The 24,634-nt window shown below is 32.4% G+C and overlaps 1 pseudogene; it reads left to right on the forward strand.

Moving 5' to 3' along the window:
• Positions 1-23,394: 23,394 nt before the first annotated feature.
• LOC115291115 lies at positions 23,395-23,754 on the forward strand (annotated as a pseudogene).
• Positions 23,755-24,634: the final 880 nt, after the last annotated feature.

Here is a 24,634-nt window from a genome sequence, read left to right on the forward strand (position 1 = left end):
TATATTTCTATGTTCTTTATGACAAGAGAGAAAGGTAAATGCATTTATTTCATTCAAAAATTAATCAAGGGGCTCTGGTTTGCTCAGTTGGTTAAATATCTGACTCTTAATTTAGGCTCAGGTCATGATCCCAGGGTCATGAGATTAAGCCCTGTATCAGGCTCCTCACTGAGTGTGGAGCCTGCTTAAAATTCTCTCTCTCCCTTTGCCTCTCTCCCCCACTCATGTACACTCTCTCCTCTTTAAAATCAAATAAAACTATTAAAAAAAAACAAAATAAAAACTCAATCAAGAGATTAATAAAAAGTTAAAAAGAATGGAGACTAGAAAACATTTACTTTTTTTAACTTAGCTAGAAAAATTTTCTGATTATCTAAAGACTCCTCCCTGTCTCCTGTTAGTATTAAAGTGTAATTCTATATTAATAAAACCCAGAGACTTAATATGTTGACATTTGTGTGCCTGAGCATATTAAAGGATAAAGAACTGTTTAAATGATTCTTCCCTTAATATTTTCTCTATTAAATAATCCTTGAAAATTATTTTATATGTAGAAAACTGACTTATTTTTTCATGCTTACTCATAGAATGATATATAGTATGATAACACAGAAAATAGTAAATGGCATAGAAAGTAAATTACCTTCTCAAACAAAATTATATTTTTCTAGAAAAGTGAAAAATTACTTATGAATAGGTATATTATTAAAATCATGGATAGCTAAAAAAGTACTGTTATAGACACTTCATGATGCACATATAATATTAATCCAGAAAATAATAGTGGAATTGTTTTTTTCTAGAATATTGTATAACTTCAATAATTTAAGGAATCACTTTCACATATTGCAAAAGGCAAAAGCAATGTGAAGATTTTATGGAAGGAAGTTAAATGGGAGCTTTTGAATTATTTATTAAAAACATTTTATTTTTAAGTAATGTCTACTCCCAAGTTGAGGATCAATTTTATAACCCTGAGATCAAAAATCACATGAACTACTGACTAAGCCAGCCAGGAGCCCTGGGAAGTTTTGAATTCTTATCTAAATATTTTGCAGTGGGGTCAACAGGATTGTAGCATAAAAAAAATTATGCTTAGCATATTCAAGCATATTTCTTTTTTAAAAATTTTTGTTTACATTTAACTTATTTTTGAGAGACAGAGAAATATAGAACATGAACAGGGGAGGAGCAGAGAGAGAAAAAGACACAGAATCTGAAGCAGGCTTCAGGCTCTGAACTAGCTGTCTGCACAGACCCTGACATGGAGATCAAACCCACAAACCATGAGATCATGACCTGAGGTGAAGTCAGACGCTCAACCGACTGAGCCATCCAGGCTCCCCTCAAGCATATTTCTTACAGTTTTGATTTCTCTAAGTATTATTAAAATTGATATACTATTCTAATTTTGTAAATTTGTATTGTTTTTTCAACTTTTTTTATTTCTTAAGTTTTTATTTAAATTCTTGTTAGTTGATATGTAGTGTAATATTAGGTGCAGGAGTAGAATTCAGCGGTTTATCATTTACATATAACAACTAGTGATTGCCACAACATGTGCCCTCCTTAATATCCACTGCCTATTTAGTCCATCCCCCACCTCCACCCCTCCAGCAATCCTCTGGTGTTCTCCATAGTTAAGAGTCTTTTATGGTTTGCCTCCTTCTATTTTTTTTCCTTTCATCTATGTTCATCTGTTTTGGTTTTTAAATTTCACATGAGTGAAATCATATGGTATTTGTCCTTCTCTGACTTATTCCACTTATCATAATACACCCTAGGTGATATATACATCACCTCTTATTTATTCATTCATCAGTTGATGGACATTTGGGCTCTTTCCATAATTTTACTGTTACTGATAATGTTGCTAAAGATATTGGGTTTCTGTGCCCTTTGAATCCATATTTCTGTATCCTTTGAATAACTACCTACTAGTGTGATTTTTGGTTCATAAAGTAGCTCTATTTTTAACTTTTTGAAGAACCTTCTTACTGTTTTCCAGGGTGGCTGCACCAGTTTGCATTCCCACCAACAGGGTAAGAAGGTTCTCCTTTCTTCTCACCAATATCTGTTGTTTTGGTGTTGTTAATTTTAGCCATTCGACAGGTGTGGGGTGGTGTCTCATCGTGGTTTTGATTTGTATTTTCTTGATGATGAGTAATGTTGAGTATCTTTTTATGTGTCTGTTAGTAATTTGTGTGTTTTCTTTGGAAATATGTCTATTCATGTATTCTATACATTTCTTAACTGGATTATTTGGTGGTAGCTTTTTTTTTTTTTTTGGCTGTTGATTCCAAAACTAGATTAATATACTATTATAGAGGAGAATTGCAGGCCAATATACCTGATAAACATGAATGAAAATATTCTCAATGAGATACAAATCAAATCAAACAGTACATTAAAATAATTATTCACCATAATCAAGTGGGATTTTCCTGGGCTGCAAAGGTGGTTCAGTAATTGTGAATCAATTAATGTGATGCATTACATTAAGAAAAGATAAGAACCATATGACCCTCTCAATGGCTACAGTAGAAGATTTTGAAACTACAGCATCCATTTTTGATAAAAACCCTAGAAAAGTAGGATAGAGAGGACATACCTCAATGTCATAAAAGCCATATATGAAAAACCCACAGCTAATATCATCCTCAATGGAAAAAACTGAGAGATTTTTTTCTTCTACAGTCAAGAACAAGCCAGGGATGTCCCCTATCACCATTGTTATTTAACATAATACTGGAAGTCCTAGCCTTAGCAATTATACAACAAAAAGAAATAAAAGGCATCATAATAGGCAAAGAAGTCAAAATTTCACTGGTCACAGACAAAATGATACTCTATGTAGAAAACTTGAAAGACTGTACCAAAACTGGCTAGAACTGATACACAAATTCAGTAAAGTCATAAAAGACAAAATAAACATACAGAAATCTGTTGCATATTTATAGATCAATAATGAAGCAACAGGAAAAGAAATCAGGAAATGATCCCATTTACATTTGCATCCCAAACCATAAAATACCTAGGAATAAACCCAGCTGAAGAGGTAAAAGATCTACTTCTGAAAATTATAAAACACTCATGAATGAAATTGGAAACGACACAAAACAATGGAATTCCATGCTTGGAATGGAAGAACACATGTTAAAGTGTTCAAACTCCCCAAAGCAATCTACACATTAAATTCAGTCCCTATCAAAATACCACCAGCATTTTTGACAGAGCTAAACAAAATATCCTATAATTTGTATGGAATCACAAAAGACCTCAAAAAGCCAAAGCAATTTCAAAAAGTAAAGCTGGATGCACCACAATTCTGAATTTCAATCTGCATTACAAAGCTGTAGTCATCAAGACAATATAGTACTAGCACAAAAACAGACACATAGATCAATAGAACAGAATATAAAACCCAGAAATGGACCCACAACTCAACAGTCAACTAAACTTCAATAAAGTAGGAAAGAATATCCAGTGGAAAAAAAGACAGTCTCTTCAACAAACTGTGTTGTGAAACTGGACAGCAACACATATAAGAATGAAACTGGACAACTTTCTTACATCATGAACAAAAATAATTTCAAAATAAATGAAATACTTAAGTGTGAAATAAAGGAAACCATCAAAATCCTAGAACACAGAGACAGCAACCTCTTTGGCATCAGTGTCAGTGACTTCTTAGGCACATCTCCAGGGGCAAGGGAAATAAAAGCAAATATGAACTATTTGTACTTGATCAAGATAAAAACCTGCACAGTGAAGAACATAATCACAAACTCAGCCTATGGAATAAAAGAACATATTTGAAAAATTAAATATATGAGAAAGGGTGAGTATTCAAAATTTTCAATACATTATTTGCATATGACTAGAACAAATTTTGTTGAAAATAAAAACTTCATGTACCTGTTATTTGAACATAAAATTTACTTATCATAGGTACTCAATATTGTGACTAATTTATCATTTTTAGATTTTGAAAATATTTATGAAAATACATTGTTATTTGAGCAACCTAGTATTTTTATAGATGGAGGAAGTCCATAGGATGTAAGTAGAGAAAAATACTTTTTAGGGTAAAAGAGTTAGAACATTATTGACTAATTAAAATAGATTTAAACAATTGAAAAGGTAGTTTTTTAAAGGACCCACTGAATAATTTAGCATATTCATTTGTGACAGAAGATGATTCAAAATACTGAATTATATGAAAATTTTTGAAGCAAAATTAGAAATTATATGCAGACCTTAAAGTAGAACTTAATGTACTTATATGTACAGGATATACAACATCTACCTATATATCCACATATGTCTCCATCTAGCTAGGTTTTTGTATATGTTTTCACATGTGCTGGTAAGAAAATGTTATTTTTGGTAACCTTTGGAAATGGGAGTTAGGTTAAATAGCTTAAGCATTATTGTTTCGTGTTGTAAATATTTTGTATTGGTTGAATTCTTATGATTTATATAAAATTGTTTATAAGGAAAAGGTCAAATAAACTGATTTGTTGATATATTATACAATCAATAATTTAAAAATGAAGTTATTAATTCAACTGGTTGAAATAGGTAAACCATGAATGACATAATTGTTCAAGCTGCTAGAAAGAAATGTAGACTGGGAATAAAGATATAAATTGATAATTGAAACTCATCACCGAATTGATGTTTGGTATAAAGAAACCTAGAAACTCTCTAAATTGAAAATCTCTGTAATTGGATAAAAAAATTACATACACTATTTTTTTACTTAAAACAAATTTTTAATGTTTGTTTATTTTTGAGAAAGAGAGAGAGAGAGCACATACTAGCAGGGAGGGGCAGAGAGAGAGGGAGACATAGAATCCAAAGCAGGCTTCAGGCTCCGAGCTGTCAGCACACAACCTGATGCAGGGCTTGATTTCACCCACAGTGAGAAAATGACATGAAGTCAGATGCTGAACCGACTGAACCACCAGGCGCCCCAACACATGTTATTTTAACTGACAAACTTGTTAAACGGCAAGTAAAAAAATATGCCCCCAAACCATAAATGTTTCTTGTAAAGGACTAATGATGCCACTCTTGTTATTTTGTAATTGCAATAATACTCCTTTTATTACTGCTTAGTTAACACCTAAAATGGGTCAACTTAGTCTGGATGAAAAAAAGGTCCCATATCTTATGTACTCAAGGCACCATTCTAAAGAACAGAAAACCAACAACAACAGCAACAAAACATTAACAATAACAAGGGCAGTTAGGTTCAACAATGTCAGGACATGAAACAGTGGGATAAGACGGATGTTACCTAGAAAACTGTATGTAAAGTTACACGTGAGAAATACATAATAAACTGATCTTTTTTCATGAGCTTGCTGACAGAGTGGAGATATATCAAAATATCTTTAACAAGGAAAGTGCTAATCAATGCTACCATATGCTCTTTCTCTTCCATACCCTTGAAAGAGTCCATAATTGCATGGACTTATACCTAAATTTCTAAATGTTGATATGTGAATGAAAACTCCTTGGCTTTTATCGGAGTTATAGTGTTTCTGAAAATCATATTTAGTACAATTTGCTGATTCTGACAGACTATTGATTTCAATTGGGATACAGCATATTGATTAGAGTATAGACCATCATCCCACTCAAAAATGTGTACATTTTAATATGTCACAGGCTTTTTATAACAACCATGACTTATGCTATGAAAGAGATAATTTTTCCAACAAACACTGAAGGAAGCACAAGAGGTATGTTCTTGTGAATTTTCCAAACTCACGCACAAAAAAATGGAAAATATTTCTAGTAAAGGGTGGCATCCCTGTGTTTGATCTGTTGCAGCTGAAATAGAAAGTAAAATGTTACTTAGTAATTGTGTTTAAGAAAAATGAAGTGATCTAATATTTATGAGCCCCTATTTGTGCCATGTACTTTCACCTGTATTATGTCATGTAGTTCTCAAAACAATATTCTTAAGTAAAAATTACCCTTTCTTTATTTTTTAAGCTTATTTTTTGTTTTGAGAGAGAGAGAAAGAGAGAGAGAGCACTAATACAAATGGGAGAGGGGCAGAGAGGGAGAGGAAGAGAGAGAAAATTCCAAGCAGTCTCTGAGCAGCCAATGTGGAGCCAGGTGTGGGGTTTGAACCCATGAACAATGAGATCATAAGCATACCTGAGCATAAGTCAGACCAACTGAGCCACCCTGGCACCCCTACGCTTTCTTTATTCTAAATATATTTCTATGAGCTTAGAATTATAGAGGAAGCTTCCAACAGTTAAACAACTAGTGCGTTTCATTCTCACCATCACAAAAATTTAGAAAGGAAAGATTAGGGGTAAGTGGATAAATCACACAATTGAAAAAATACTTTTTATTGGAGTATAACATAAGTAAAGAGATAGCTATGAGTTATAACTATGCAGCTCAATGAAAATTTATAAAGTGAATTCTCTCATGAAGCCAACAACTACATCAAGAAATAGAATATTACCAGCATTAAATATATCTCTGTTGCCTCCTTCCTGGCACTAGAATTATTGGTGGCCTAGATTTTCATGCTATTTATTTGTTTTTTTGTTTTTGATTTTTATATAACTGGAATCAGTACATATTTTTAAAATCTGGCTCTTTTTTCTTCAAATTTGAACTTATGAAATAAATTCCTGGTGTTATTACAAAATTAGTGTGTTCATCTTCAAAGGCACAATGTGTTTCACACTTTGCTCATGGTGGCCAATTATGTTGCTCCCCAAATAGGGCTACTATGGATAGTTCTTTTATAAACATCCTTGTGCATGTGTTTTTGTGAACATAGGTACACATTTCTGCTGGGAAAGTGAAGAATTACTGGGTGGCAATGTAGATATATTCAGCATTTGTAGCAACTACCCAACATTTTTTCAAAGGAATTATATCAATTACACACCCATCAACAGTGTCCAGAGTTCCAGTATCTCCATGACTTTATTCAAATGTCATTTTATATCTTTAAAAATATATACTCGTCATAATGGATATGAAAGATACAGACTATCTTTTATGTGGCTTTAATTTCAATTTCCATGGTTATTAATAAGTGGAGAGCACATATTTATATATTTATTGGCCATTAGGATGTCTTCTATTGTGAAAGGTTAAAAAATGTTTTTGCTCATTTCTGTTCTTTATGGGTTGCCTTTTTTATGTTTTGTTTAAGAAATACTTGCCTACCATCAATATATAATTAAAGCCTCTTGTGTTTTATTCTAATATATTTATTGCATTACTTTGGTATTTTGATATAATGTCTTTTTTGTTAAATAATCCATGATTTTTATATTAGTCTATAAAATTAATTTTTATATGATTGTCCAATTCATCTAGAATTATTGATTGAAAAGATTATTCCTTTAACTGTGTCAGTGCCAACTTTGTCATAAATCAAGTAAAAACCTAAGTTTGAATTTATTTATTAATTTCTGTTTTGTTACCTTTATTTATTTCTGCCAATGCTATGATATACTGTATTTTTAGACTAAATATTTATATTTATTATTATACATCCTACTGATTTGTCCTTCAATGCAATCCTCACTATTTCTTAACCTTTGAATTTCCATAGTGAAACTACTCAATTTCCACAAACAACACATTGGTATTTGGTTGGGATTCCAATGGCCTTCAAAACAATCTGGAATTTATTAAATCTTTTACACTTCTCAGTGCAAAGATCTTGCAAATCTTTTGGTAAATCTATTTCTATATTTCATTTAAGTGGTAATTTAAATGGTATATTTCATTAACTTAATTTTTTATTTGAAATATATGTATAGATACACACATATTCACATCCATATGTATATACACATACACATGATATATCACTATGTAGATTTTTTATTTTTTCTCATTGTAGTTCTGCTAAATTGCATTTGCATTTTCCAAGAATCATTCCCATTTAGCTATTATATTTAATTATAAAATTATTTATAATGTCTTCTTATTATGTTTGTAATATATTTAGAATCTCCAATGCATATCAGCATTTTATTCTTTTTCTTCCTCCCTCTTTTTATTGTCTTTTTATATTTTTATCAATTATTTAATGATTTTTAAAAACTTCATTTTGATTTTGATATTTTTCTAATTTAAAAATGTTCATCTACTTTAATAATTTTATTTTATTTTTATTATTCCTTCTTTTTATTTCCCTTGAGTTTATTTAACACATATTATTATTTCCTTCATAGTTAGTGGGATTAGCATTGGCATTTTATTTTGTCATTTTCATTATATTTATTCTAGTCATTTTCTTTTCCTATAGATTTGTTTGTTTTTTATTATTTTTTGTTTGTTTTTATTATTTATATGAACCACTACATGTTAATGATACTGATCTTTTGGAAATGAACATTAATATATTTTTACAAAATATAATTGTACCAGCAGGAAATAAAGCAGTAAGACATGGAAGTCAACAACTCTAACATACCTAAACAAAAATCAGTTAAGGGTATAGTAATGAAGATATATCTTTAAATATCAACAAAGAAGGTAAAGTACCTAGGAATAAATTTAAAAATAAATTTGCAAAATCTATACGAAAAAAACTTTAAAATGTCCCTGAAAAATATGCTCAGCATGGTGCCTGCTTAAGATTCTCTCTTTCTCTTAAAAAAAAAAAGGAAAAAGAAAAATAACAAGGATGGGGAAATAGCAATACCCAACAGAAAATTGGGCTAAAGTGATAGACAATTCTCAAAAGAAAATATAAAATTGACCATTAAACTTTTCTTTCTCTGACTGACTTACTTCACATAGCATAACAAATATCATATGATTTTGGTGCCTCGCTGGCTCAGTTGGTTAAGCATCTGACTCTTGGTTTTGGCTCAGGTCATGATCTTGTGATTCATGAATTCGAGCTTCACATTGGACTTTGCACTGACAGTGTGTAGTCAGCTGGGATTGTCTCTCCCTCTCTCTCTGTCCCTCCCCCACTTGCACTGTCTCTGTCAAAATAAATAAATAAACTTAAAAATATGTATCCTATAATTTCATTCATACGTGGAATTTAAGGAACAAAACAAACAAGCATTGGGGGGAAAAAGAGAGGGATGCAAATTAAGAAACATATTCTTAACAATGGAGAACAAACTGATGGTCACCAGAAGGAAGGTGGGTGGAGGGACGGGTTAAATAGGTGATGAGGATTAAGGAGGGCACTTGTGATGAGCACTGGGTGTTGTATGTAAGTGCTGAATCACTAAATTGAACATCTGAAACTAGTATTACACTGTATGTTAACTAAGTAGAATTTAAATAAAAACTTTTAAAAAATGACCATCACTTTAAAGGTAATTTACACTCAAAAGAAGAAAAATTAAGTTTTAAATTACACTGAAATATACTTAATGTTCAAAGACTAAATGCTTTGCTCTTACGATCAAGAAAAAGGTAAGACATCTACTCTTACTAATATGATTCAGAATAACACTGGAAGTTCCTCCTATTGCAAGAAGGCAAGAAATGTTGATAGAAGGCATATATAGATTGGAATGGAATTTAAAACTGTCTCTATTGAAGATAATGTTATTGAGTAGGTAGAAAATTCCAAGAAGCTACAAAAACATTCCTAGAGCAGTAAATGAGTTCAACAAGGTCACAGGATACAAGACCAAAACATAAAAACCAATCATGTTTTAGTATTCTAAAATGAAAGCAAGGACACCAAAATTAAAAATACATGATCACTCATAATCAATGCAAAAAAAGTGAAATGTTCAGTTATAAATATAGCTAAACACTCATTGGGACTACAAAATACTGATGAAAGAAATCAGAACAGAGTGGAGTAAATGGAGATACATTCTGATTTCACAGATGGAAGACCTAATATGGTAAAGATGTTACCTCCCCTCCCCAAATTGATCTATGGTTTTAAAACAATTTCTGCCAGAATGCCAACACTCTTGTTTGTAGGCATAGAGGCTTATTCTAACATTTACATGAAAATGTACAGATCACAGTTTAGCTAAAGTGATCCTGACAAAGGAAATAAAGTGGGAAGAAACACCCTAATAGTCAGCCTTACCATAAAAGCTGTAATATTCAATCTGTAGCCAAACACCCCACCTTAAAAACAAACAAAAGAAAACAAAAGCAAACAAAAAAGACACCATCTATGAAACTACACATTATAGTTTATAAAAATTGAACATAAATACACAAAATTTATAATACTACTGAATCATAAACATAAAACCATAACCACTTTAGGAAAACACATAAGAGAAAATCTTTGGGATTTAGGGCTGAGTAAAGGGTTTGTAGACTTGACACCAAAAGCACAATCCATAAAAGAAAAAAAAGATAAACTGTACCTGATCAAAACAAAAATCTTTGATTTTATGAAAGTCCATGTGAAAAGACTAAAAAGACAAACTGGAAACTGATGGAAAATATTTGCAAACCACTTATCTGCCAGAAGATTAGTAGTTATGCTTTATATAAACAAACTCCAAACTTTCAACATTGAAAATAAACAATCTAATCAGAAAGTGGGGAAAAATATGAACATTTCACTGAAGAGGATATGTAGATAGCAAAATGAATAAAATGATGTTCAATGGCATTAGCTACCTGGGAAATTCATATTAAACCACAATTATATATCCCTACAATCTACCAAAAAGGCTAAAATAAAAAAATAATGGTATCACCAAATACTGGTGTTAATATGGAAAACTTGGATCAGTCATACATTTCTGGTGGGAATGTAAAATAGTATTAGCTTTTTAAAAAATTCATTTGGAAATTTTATATAAATCTAAACAATTTCCCAGAAATTACACTTTTGTGCATTGAATCCAGAAAAATTAAAGCTTATGTTTACACAGAAAGTTCTCTATGGTTCATATAAACTTTATTTGTAATACCAAAAACTAGAAACAGTTCAGATGTCTTTCAACAGGTGAATGGTTAAACCATGATACGTCTATGCCTCAAAATACAAGGAATCCATGCCAGCATTAGGAAAGAACAAATTTTTCCTACACACAATTTGGCTCAGTGACAGATGTCAAATCCATACTGTATGACTACATGTATACAACATTTTTGAAATGACACAATTTTAGAAATGAAGGGCAGATTATTTACAGGGATTAGTAATGGGAGTAGGGGTAGGGGAGGGAGGTGGGGGTTATTATAAAAGGACAACACCAGCGATCCTTGTGGTGACGGAACTATTCTGTATGTACCCTGTGGTGGTGAATTCACAAATACATATATGATAAAATTATGTAGAATTTAACTCACATTTAATTCTCTCTCTCTCTCTCTCTCTCTCTCTCTCTCTCTCTCTCACACACACACACACACACACACACACACACACACCAAAAAAAAGAAAAGAAGAAAAGTAAATCAAGAAATCTGAATGTGACTGATCAATTGTATCATCGTCATTAGTCAATATCCTGGTTGAGATATTTTTACTACACATGGTGTTTGGATGCATTTACTACAAAAGGTGCTGGAGGAAACGAGAAGAGTGTATGAGATCTCTCTGTATTATTTCTTATGGCTACAAGTAAATCTAAAATTATCTTAGGGGCACCTGGGTGACTTAGTAGGTTAAACAGCCAACCCTTGGTTTCATCTCAGGTCATGAACTAATGGTTTGCAGGTTCAAGCCCTACATCAGGCTCAATATTGATAGGGTGGAGCCTCCTTGGGGTTTTCTCTTTCTCCCTCTCTCTGCCCCTCTCCTGCACAAGATCTCTCTCTCTTTTTCTCTCTCTCTCAAAATAAATAGACTTGAAAAATAAAAATAAAATTATCTTAATAAAAATTTTACCCAGAGACATTATTTCTCATCTCTCATATTGGAAAATTACAAAGCTTGACAAATTGTTCTTTTGATGAGGTGTAAGGAAAGAGTTACTCTCATATATCACCTGCAGAAGATGAAATGAGTATATTTGTGGAGAATTTGGAAATACATAATAAAACACATGTCCTTACTTTCTGATTCAGCCAGCATTGTAAATGTTTATTCTGACTATAATTCTCCAACAATATAAATCTTATATACGTCTATAATTTTATTCTATTATTTATAAATGCAATATATTGTAAATAACCTAAAAAAATAAAACATGGGAAAATGATTAAACTGTAGTACATCTATTTTCACAATGAAGTATGATATAACTATTACAAATTATAGACTCTTTATGAATTGAATTTATAGAGAGTAATTCCCAAGATGTAGTCTTAAAAAAATGACGAAGTTTAAAAAATTACCTATAGCATGTATAGGATATAGGGACAAATGTATATATCTAATTATTTTTCCTAAAAAGAAAGAGGAGAAGGATAAACCAGAAGTTACTGAGAGAGATTATCTACAGGAAATGGTTGGGAATGAGTAAAACAATGAACAATGGGGATGAGATGGGATTAATATGGGAAAGCAGTACTTCTTCGAACACACATTTTTGTATAATTTTGACGTTTAGAAACATATCAATATTTACTAACTCAGAAAAAGTTTTTAAAAAGACGAGAAAAACAAAATCTATAATAGAGGACAAAACCAAATAAATCCAACTGTATTTCAATGATAAGCATTGTAAGTGGCTAACTTTAATGGCTATTGAACAGAGTATTTTGATGATAAACCCTCAGATTAAATGTACAAAAATATAAAATAACCTAAAAAATGCTAATAATATTCTGAAGTGGGTACTTTCATCCTTCCCATTCTAAAGACAAGGAAGCACTAATTCTAAAGCACTTCCCATTCTAAAGAAAAGCACTAATGTGATTTTCTCAACTGAGATACATATTTGGAAATAGCGAATAATTATACCAACCAGTATTTAAATCATTATCTTAAACAGAATTCCAAACACATTATTTACACATATTATTACAAGGATTCTTCAGCATAAAGAATCTCACTCTTTACTATGTGCCATAGTAAATCTAGAATTCACTGAAATGCTAAATAAACCTTTTTTAATAAGTTTTATAGAATCTTATAAAAATCCTAATTATTTCAGAAAATGAAAGAAAAATGATTTTAATGAATTTAAAATTCAACTGTCAATGTAAAAGCATATATTATCTTGATATAACCATTGACAGTTAAATCATTTTATATCAAGCCATTCATATGTCAGTACATTTTAATTTTTGGAAAAAAATAATGCTCTTTAAAAATTTATTTTTGTTGTTGCTTTGAGTCATAGAATTTAGTACCAAGATATATCCTAAAATTAAAAAAAAATGTTTACATACTAATTTTAAGAGAAACATAAAATAATATATACTGTTTATTCAAGCATAGAAATATTGACAAAGTCTTATCAGTACATTATAACAAAACTAACCGGGGGCACCTAGGTGGCTCAGTGGGTTAAGCATCTCACTTTGCCTCACATGATCATCTCTGGGTTTGTGAGTTCGGCCATGGAGCCTGCTTCAGTTTCTGTGTCTCCCTCTCTCTCTGCCCCTCCCCTGATTATACTCTGTCTCCATCTCTCTCTCTCAAAGATAAACAAACAAACAAAAAACCCTAACTGGATATTAAAACATTGCATTTAATTTTCCCTAAGTAGTTATTCTAAAGCCTTGTTGGATGATTATATTACTATTATGTTCACACACTCATGCACATGCACAGACATATATATAATAATTTTAATATATTTAACTTTGCACATATGTATATTTCTCTTGGATTCTCTGGACATCAGTTATTACATTAAATCTGAGTAATAATTAGCCACGGGTTATGAAATACAGAATGTTTAGCATATGTTTAATGAGATTCTATCCATATATTACCTGTAATTTAGACCAGGTGTTATATAAATGCATCATGACTATCTCAAATGTAGATGCAAATTAATTTTAAAGACATAAAATCCAATTTAATATGTTTGTGAGTTTTTTTTTTTCTTTTGGGATATCAGTAGCCTGCCTTCAAAAATTAGTTCAGAATCCTAGGAACTGAAGCAAGATCAATGCTCAGATTTCTGTATATTCCTGAAAGATTATTTGACACCTTTCCATTTTTGTATGCCATTTGGACCTGAACACTGTATCTTTTGAAATATGCATTTATGATATGAGCCCTTTGAAGCTAATAGACTTCTCAGAATTATGCCTGCCCTGATGGGCAAATGTGCCAAACAACACCATTTCAAAGATGTCATTTACAGTGAGACGAGGTCTATGATGGTTTTGTACATGACCTCCAGAAATGCCAAAACTGCTTTATGGATTAGTTTGCCTTCTTATTGCCAGGCCACTTTGACACATGTATCATTTCATCTCCGTCTGACCAATAGGTCTTTGTGTCAAATTCATTTGGAGTATGAATTGTGTTGTCTCTGAGTTTATCTTTCTTAGTTATTTGAGGTCCTGTCTTCTTTGATGCTTTATTGGAAACACTAGGCAAGCACAAATATAAAAAGATGAAAAGGACATCAAGTAAGAAATAATAAAATGTTATAGAGTCATCTCTATGACTTTCATTGTGTAAGTTTTCTTTTCTCTTAGTTTTTTTAATGAAGCGGTAAAGCATTTGCTATCTCTCAGGAAAATAAAATGAGAGTGTAAATAAGAAAAAAAACCAAAGTGAGTTAAAGCTAATAATGTGTAAGAGATATAAACTAAAGATATAGTTTGAGGAACAAGAAAAGAGAGGAATTTAGGCATTTTTGTTTTGGAGATAAATGGATTTTTTAAGTAAAAAAAAACAGTTTAAGCAAGAATAAATGACTGCTAGGTAGCTAAAATATTTATAATCTTTCTCCATTTTATATTTTGGGTTGGTTTTGCTCCTTTGTCCACAAGCTATGGCCCTTGGGTCAAAATTGGGTCACTACCCATTTACGTAAATCAAATTTTATTACAGCAAAACATACTCCTCTCTATGTCTCTGTTTATCTCTGTATATGAGTGTGTGTGTATATATATATATATATATATATATTTCCTTTGGCAGGATATATAAAATCTCTGACTACAATCATGCTAAAATGGCACAATTGGGTAGTTTTCTCAGAATCCAAATAACACAGAAAGGTTAAATATTCACTATCTGACACTTTACATGAAAAGTTTGTCAATCCTTGCTGGTCTAAATTGTTCACTTCTAAAATGCCACTATGCCAGTTCTTTCAGATCTAATTTACCTCACAAAATGTTAGAAGTGTGTACTCAATAGATGACACTAGTTGAAATAGGCTGAACTTATGTGCTATCATTTAAAAAAATAATAAAAATATTTTCAAAGAATATTTGGAGGTTATGAATTATATTTGATGATACTTAAATAAAAGTATAATTTAAGCCCCAAAAGCAATATCAATTTTTGGAATATATGTGACTTTTTTTAAAGATTGATTAAAGATTCAAAATGCTCTGTCTCAGAATAATATTCATGGATGCTTTAAGAACATGGACAAAAAGTGTGCTATCAAACATATTTTAAAATCAGTACTACTGTTACATCAGCAAGGTCTACATAAAATACAAAATTACTAAAAATAACACATAGCTGAAATTTATTAAACACTAAATTTCAGTATAATTATTTAAAGGCAAGACTAAATAGTTTCCTTTTAAAACCTAATGGAGAATATGATTAATATAAAATTTCACTTCTAACTTATAATTTAATATAATAGTCAAATAATTTTTAAGGGATAATTAAACCAGGACCTATTCAATAAGGGTTAAAATATCTAAATGCTTTATTCAATATTTTAGATGTAGACATACCAAAAAAATGTTTCTATTATAAACAGGTAATTCAAATCTTTTGAATGTTTCTCTTTTCATATATAAGATGTTGGCTCAACTCCCATAAATATAATTTCATATGCAACATACTTTTCTTTACAGATGAGGCAAAAAATCTATCTTTGGTTTCATTTTATTTGTAATTGGGAAATTCTCTCCAATCATTATTTCAACTAAAATATACATTAAAATGTTAGTAAACTAGGGGTGCCTGAGTGGCTTAGTCAGTTAAGTGTCTGACTTCAGCTCATGTCATAGTCTCACAGTTCTTGAGTTCAGGCCCCTTGTCAGGCTCTGAGCTACCAACTCAGAGCCTGGTTCAGATTCTGGGTATCACTCTCTCTCTGCCCCTACCCACTGGTGCTCTGTCTTTCAGAACTGCTAGAGTCCAGCTCCTGCAGGTCCAGGGTTTCCCTGAAGGATGATGGTGTAGGCGAGAGAGAGTGAGAGAGCCTTGAGTTTCATTCTGATCACCAGACAGAAACCCCTGCCCATCTGGCAGGTGTCTCTACCGTTCTGTCAGGCATTGCTGCCCTGTCTGGTTCTCAAGCTTTATTTATGGCAAACGGTACAAGAACCAGAAAGAGAAGTAAATGATTTCTCATAATTTTGACAATTTTCCAGGACAAGGGTTCTGCAGAAGTTACAATTCTAGTAGTAATGATTGTCATAAAAAACTTAGCTACAGGCACTCATGTTGTCATAGGTATTTTGTACAAAACCTCAGGTCTAGCCTTAAGGAAGCGACCTTTAAGCAAGAGGCAAACAGCATTGTTTAGCAAAGGTCAGTTTTTTCTGAGTAAGGGTCATTAGGCTGTTTATAACTCTAAGAGAAAGTTCCCAGAAAGACAGGATTCTCAGGAGACATAATACCTGCTCTCACCGTCCCAAAGATGATTGATACATTTTATGGCAGTAGTGACTTTTACAAAGGCGTTCAGGCCCAGAAGGTAGTCAGCTATGAGTTAATTGCTTAGGGGAAAATTACATGTTGCATTAGGGTGTATCTAGTTTACTCATCTTTTCCCTGACCAGGTGCAATTATGCCTCAGGGACAGAGCAGGGGGACAGGCTGCTCTTGACACTACTCAGCAAAGCACTCTGAGGTTTGGTGCCAAAGCAGAAATGAAAAGTTTCAGGAGGGTAGATTTTGGTACTGTCTGGGGGCAAGAGGCAGTGCAAACTTGCCATACTCTCACCAGAAATTGTCACTCTACTGGTAAGTTCAAATAGCTCCCAACACTAAGCTGAAAAAATTTTTTTTAAAAATTAACAAACCAAATTATTGGTTTTTTTTTTTTACCATAAATGACTTGATTTTAACACACATTTTATGAACTTCAGCTTAAATGGAGAAAAAAGTTTATTTCATCAAATGAGTCAATTAGATCAGACTTAAAAAAAAATTTAATGTTTATTTATTTATTTATTTAATTTATTTTTGAGGGGGGAGCAAGCTGGGGAGGGGCAGAGAGAGATAGAGAGAGAGAGACAGAGAGAGAAATCCCAAGCAGTCTCAAAGCTGTGAGCACAGAGCACAACTCAGGGCTTGAGCTCATGAACGGTGAAATCATAACCTGAACCAAAACCTAGAGTTAGATACTTAAGCAACTGAGCCACCCAGGAGCCCCATCTCTGACTTTTTGGTTATAAGTGAGACAAGATTCTACTCTGAATAAAAAAAAAAATGTACTGGTGTGAACTGATGAACTTTCAGATTGTTTGCCTGGCTCAACACAGGGACTCAAGAGCATCAGGACTAAACTCCCATTCCTGTTATTTTCTGCCCATTCTTTTTCTTCTAACTTTATCCACAGATGGGGTCTCTCCTTTTGGACAGACGATCTGCATTTAGAGCAAAAGAAATGAACTCTGGCAGTGTCACGGACCCATCCATCTAGAGTAGCCTGGGAGCAAAATGCGTAGTTCTAAATTACCACATAAACCCTGAATTGAAACAGAGCTACTGAAAGAAAATAAAAATCTTTTGATAGGATAAAGGCAATAGATGTTGGGGAGGCAAAGAGGAAATAAATATTTATTCAGTAATAACTGAATTTGTGACTTTAAAATTAAAGAGAAAATAGAAAGTGGCTATTTGCCCCTTAGCTACCAGTTTCATGTATTATTTTTTCCACTTTTACTGAAGTATAATTGATAAAACTGTAAGGCATTTAAGGTATATAATATGATGATTAAAATATATGTTTACATTTTGAAAGGATTCTTCCCATTGAGTTAATTAATATAACCATCACTTAATAAATACAGCTTTTTTGTGTGTATGTGTGAGAACATTTAAGTTCTACTTTCTTAGCAAATCTTGATTATACAATATGGTGTTATCAGTTTTAGTTACCGTGTTATCCATGAGCTCCACGGATCTTATCACATGATTCACTCATATGTGAATTAAAAAAAAAAGTCAAATCCAAGGAAACAGAGTAGAAATGTGGTTGCCATTAGGGGGATGTTGGTAAAAGGTGCAAACAGTCAGTTATATGTATTATTTAAAATATATAATTATAATATGGCACCTGAAAAGCATTTAAATTAAGGTAACTGATTAATATTACCTTTTAGGCTGTTCTTGGAGTAAATATCAAAGAAAGAAAAAGTAGATAAATCACAAATAACATAATAAGATATGAATGTAAAAGTAAACAATTTAGTCCATTGATGACAGTGGGAAATTAGAGCAATGTATGGAAACTAATAATTTTGATTCTGAAAAACATTAGTAAAACTCATCATACACTCTTGCCAATAGCTCTTTAAGAGCAAACAATCTCAATTGTTTTAGTTACCAAAAACGTAAGAAGAAAACAATAAACAAGAAAGTAAGGAAAAGTCACAATGGCATGCTATGTACTATAAAAAAAATTCAATAATGAATCTTGGTCATTGCCAAATTATAACTCTTATAATGAAAATTATGCCTACAAGAATAGTTGCCCTTAAGCTTCAAACATTACACTATTATAGAGAACTAATAAAATTTTGCATTCCTTTTGTATATAAATACTCCTTTTAGATTAAAACATGCAAAACAGATAAACATGGGGGGAAATGCTAGGCAAACCATAAAACAGGGTCTTTAAAATTTTTTTAATGTTTCTTTATATTTGAGAGAGAGAGAGAGAGTGAGAGAGCGAGAGAGAGCAGGGAAGGGGCAGAGAGAGACTGAGACAAATCTGAAACAGGCTTCAGGCTCTGAACTGTCAGCACAGAGCCAGATGCAGGGCTCCAACTCAAGAGACTTGAGATCATGAACTAAGCTGAAGTCAGACATTTAACTGAATAAGCCACCCAGGTGCCCCCACTCTGAAATGTAGAGAATAAACTGAGGGCTGCTAGAGGGGAGGTGGGTGGGGAATGGGCACTTATGAAGAGCACTGGCTATTTATTATAAGTAAGTGATGAATCACTAAATTCTACTCCAGAAACTAAAATAACACTGTTTGTTAACTAACCGAAATTTTAATAAAAACTTGAAAAAGGAAAATAAATAAATATTGAAATGTCAAGGTGAAAAAAGAATAAAAAAATATAACATGAAAGTCATTCTTAGTACCCTTATTAGAAATAATGAATGATTGAAAACCAATATTCTCAATTTGAAACAATGTAGAAAATATTTTTCTTCTCTTACAGTGTATTTGTTCCTTAGAAGTAGACATATTCTAATTGGAAAAACAACTTGAAATCTATTATGTAATACCTTCCTATTGGAATGTTTCTTGTCATGTCAAAAGTTTAGTAACGTTATCTAATAATTTCCACTAAACGTGTATTGATGATAAAATATTGCCTTCATTATGTGATTTTTTAATTTTGATATTTTAAAATCTTTTGTTTATTTTTGAGAGAGAGAGAGAGTGTGTATGAGTGGGGAAGGAACAAAGTGGGAGAGGGAGACACAGAATGTGAAGCAGGCTCCAGGATCTGAGCTGTCAGCACAGAACCTAACGCAGGAGTCAAACCCGGCAACCCTGAGATAATGACCTGAGCCTAAGTTAGAAACTCAACCAGCTGAGTCGCATAAGCACCTCATTATGTTACGTTTCTAATTATCATAACTCTTGCTTAAGGCACACAAGTACTAATCAGGTTTCATGTCATGTAAATTGATATCATTGTAATATGTAAGTTGTAAACTTATCTCCAAGATTTATAAGGTATCCACCAAATACAACCATTTGTTAGTTTCTCTAAGTTGAACTCTGGAATCAATAGTTTATTTTGCAGAGAAACAACCAATTTTGTCCAAGTATTTAAAACTCCATTTTTTTCTAATCGTTTTTCCTATGGTGCACTGCCTAGTGATTCTAAGATGTTTAACATGCTTTGATAATAAAATTATCAATTTCCTGTTTCTAAAATGTCAAAAATACCCATAACCATAGACATCTAAGAATCCATGATTGTCATCTTTTTCTTTTTAGTACTCAAAATAATATAATGAGAGAAATATCTATTACTTTTTAAGTCTTAGTTTGATTTTTATGTGTCTAAATAAAAATGTCAATAACAAATAAAGTAAAAAAAGATCATTCAAAATAAAAGAATTTTGAAAATTAGCATAGAAATATAAAATAATGGGAAAAGTGGGTCATACAGGAAAGAAATTGAGAGTAAGATCTGAATATCTCAAAATGTAATTAATTCACAAAACTATCTGCTGAATCTCTTATACAAAAAGCCCCGTTGAACAGTTTATTGGCATTATCTCAGGTTTATCTAAATTGTTTTTATAACCCTAGAGTACAGACTATAATTGATATGAGATTTAGAGAAGTATGGGACTCTCATGTAAGAATAAGAACTGAGGGTGATATTTTCATAAAAATGCACTTTAGTATCAAGTTAACATATTCCTTTATGGGATATAATTTAATAGTTTATACATAGCTCTATTTTATCAGCAATGTTAATAAGGAATGAAAGAAAATAAATAGAGAAAAAGATTGCATTTAGAAAAATTACTTGGATCCAAATGAAGCAGGCAAAAACAGAAATTCAGAATATAACTTAAAAAGTAGGGTCACCTGGGTGCCTCAGTGAACTGAGCGTCCAACTTCACTTAGGTCACCATCTTGTGATTTGCAAGTTTGAGTCCTGCACTGGGCTCTGTGCTGATAGCGCAGAGCCCAGAGTCTGCTTTGGATTCTGTGCCACCCTCTTGCTCTGCCTCTGCTCCACTCATGCTCGCTCTCTCTCTCTCTCTCAAAAATAAATAGACATTAAAAAAATTTTAAAGAGTAGTATTATATTTACTATATTTTAAGTATAAAATGATGTCTAGATCTGCAATTTTATTTAAAATCAACTGTTGCCCATTGCAATGTTTATATATGTACTTCACTAACTGGCTAACCAAGTGTGCAAAAGAATAAGAAAGACATAGCGATTAAATTTTTCTTTTCTTTCTGATAATGTTGATAATTATTGATTTTTAGTGTGATATTTTCCTTCACCTTGACCAATATTTCCTTTCCCATTGCCCCAAATTTATTTTAATATATTTAATAAATTCAGTTAAACACATCTCCTTGGCAAATACCTGTGCTTCTATCATTTGTAATCCACATACAACTTTTTTATTTTAACACCTCTTCATTTTTTATGCTTTAAAAAACAACACTAATTTAAAAATTTTTTTAGTATTTAAATTCTAATTAAATTAGTGTTGTTTGAAAAACAAATTCTTTTAGCATGATGATTTCAATTAGGTAAATACAATGCATTTAAAAGTATTTAATTCCTGGGGCGCCTGGGTGGCTCAGCCAGTTAAGTGTCCCACTTTTGATTTTGGCTCAGGTCATGATCTCACAGTCATGGGATTAAGCCTTGCATTGTTGAACCCCATGTCAAGCTCCACGCTTGAGCATGAAGCCTGCTTGATAGTCTCTCTGCCCCACCCTTGCTCACACTCTCTTTCAAAACAACAACAACAAAACAAAAACAAAAGCCAACTAAATCTTCTTCCACCTGAAACCCTCCTAAATCATCAGTAGAGAGTAAAAAGTAACCAACAATATGCTAAGTAAAGGAGAAAAGACAAAGCTGGAACTTGGTAAATGATTTACCAGAACAAGGAACACTGAACCTAAGCATCCAGAGAATCTAAGTGGGGCAAGGTGGATTCATATTGCACACGTCCACAGAAGGGTAAAGATTGGGGACATCAGTAATCTCTAACACTGGGTGTTGGCTAGGGCTGTTTAAACATAACAAGCACTTAGAGCCCAAGATCACTTCTACTCCAGAGTGATAGATAAAGGTCTCTGAATTCAGAATGAACAATCAATCATAGGATGGAATGAAAGATCAAAGAACGTTTTGAGTGAAACTCTAGAACTCAACCATTAGACAGGCAAGATTTTTTTTTTAATTCAACAATCAAAATATTGGCAGTGTATTATAAACATTCCTGGCAGGTTAGTGAAGTATTACTTTCCGGGGAAAATAATATGTTCTAAAATAAAAGACATGCTTTTGAAGATTCTCAACCAAACTTCTATTCCTAATTACCATACAATGAGCCAGCATTTTAGAATCATATATGAATATGAATATGCAGCTGAGTATCATTAGATATTTGAGGAAATATCCTCCATTAATAAAAAATGTGCAAAGCACATGTGATAAAAACTTTGAAATATTACAAAATACACCAAAATAATCTTTAAAAGTGAAAAGACAGTATTTATGGAAAAGCAAGTTTCTATACCAAATATGTCAAGCCTCCTAGAGTTAATTGATGAAAATGTGATCTCAATGAACACACTAATGTTAATACGTTTCCTTAAAACTAGATAATTTGATTCTATATGTCATAAAGAAAATAATTTAAAACTCAATATTAAAGAAAAAACCAATGCAATAGAGAAGAAAAAAGTAAGGGAAAGTCATTTCAGATATTAGAATATATTATAAATTCTCAGTAATTTATGAAATGCCACATTGAACATGAAATAGCTAAACCAAAGAAAACAAGCAGAGACCGATGTAAATACATTTGGAAATTCTGTGTATGATAAGGTAACTTCTCAGCGGGGTCAAAAAGAAAAAAAAAACAAAAAACAAAAACACAATTCTAGATTTCCAGTCAGTCCCTTTTTTCTTTTTATAGTGAGAATCCAACATTGTTAGACTATGTCCAATAGAAATGATATTCTTGGTTTTTGTCTCCCCACTTGCTTTTTTCTCTCTCTGTACTTCAATTTGGATAATTTCTATTGATATGTCATTTTTTCCATGTACTTGTTCCTTCAGTGTCAGTTCTTTGTCAGTTATCAAAAATTTTCCTGGGACACCTGGGTGGCTCAGTAGGTTAAGCACCCGACTTGGACTCAGGTCATGATCTCATGGTTTGTGTGTTTGATCCCAGTGACGGGCTCTGTGCTGAGAGCTCAAGGCCTGGAGCCTGCTTTGGATTCTGTCTCCCTCTCTCTCTGTTCCTCCCTCACTCACACTCTGTCTCTTAAAAGTGAATAAATGTTAAAAATTTTTTTTTAATTCCTCTTTCTGCCTTTTCCAGTTGTAGCTCTGAATGATAAAGAACTCCTGTTCATACTTGGGGCCATGGGGTCCAAGGGACCTCTGCAGGCCATACAGGTCTTTGAACACAAGAAAATGGTCACAGTCCTGGTGCACAGAAAACAGAGTGATGGCCTCACCAAGGTAAAAGTTGTAGCCCCTAGAGTTGATGGGGCTGCCATGGTGCAAAACAACCTACTCGAACCTAGTCTGCTTCTAGGCAAGGAGATAATTTGCTAGTATGAATATCCAAGTTTGCATGAAGATTGGCAGGTGCATGACCCAGATTCATTCAGTCCTCCAGTCCATCTCCAAAACTCTGGTGGCATTACCAGAAATACTTGGATGAGGCTTCTCAGGAGATCAAAGGCATTCTCATGCAGTAAGACCAGTCCTAGCTGTTAGCTGATCCTGATCTCTGAAAACCCAAAATGTTAGGAGGTCCATGTGCTGCTCATTAGCACAAGTACCATGGATGAGCCTATCAGGAGGATCAGGATTCTCCTTTATAATAAATAATGGTGGTAGGACTTAAGGTTTCAAATATATGTATATTCTTCATTCATAATATTTTGTTTTTCATTTCTAGCATTTCCAATTTTCACTTTTTCATAGGGGTCATATCTCTGCTAAAATATCCCATCTCCCTGTGAACATTTCAGTAGTTTTCATTTTATCTGCATGTATGGCAGCAATTTTTATTCTGCATTATGACTATAGGGAAACTCTTTGAGTCTTGCCTTTTCTTGGAGGGGCATATCATTGTTTCAAATTTAGTTCACCTCATTGCCTTGAGAACTCAGCACTAAAATTGGCTTAGAAACACAATAATTTAAATGGAATTGTTGGATTTTTCTTATGGTTTAGATGAGTGTGATGTTTTCTTGTTTCCATTTAATTCCAAACTGCGAGAACAAAGGTTGAATTAAAAAAAATCAAATCATTAAAATACTAGACAAATATATCAGCGAATTGCTTTATGAAGTGAGAAAACAATATTTTAAACTATGAAAAATTTGACATGTAGAAGTTTTTTATTATCTACAAATAAAAGCTGCTTCATGGCAGAGGATACCTTAAGTGATATCAAAAGAGATGACAAACAAATATATTCATAGAAGAAGACAAATCTTCTTCCTATAAATATGGCTCCCAGTAATTGATAAAGGAAAAACAAATTCTACTAGGAAATATCAGTAAAGTGTATGATAGTTCACAGAAAAAGTAATACAAATGGTGTGGTAGGGACCCCTCCCTAAGGAGAAAGAAAAAGAGGAGAGAAGAC

The sequence above is a fragment of the Suricata suricatta genome, chromosome 5 (genome assembly GCF_006229205.1).
Source record: "Suricata suricatta isolate VVHF042 chromosome 5, meerkat_22Aug2017_6uvM2_HiC, whole genome shotgun sequence".
Taxonomy (NCBI): domain Eukaryota; kingdom Metazoa; phylum Chordata; class Mammalia; order Carnivora; family Herpestidae; genus Suricata; species Suricata suricatta.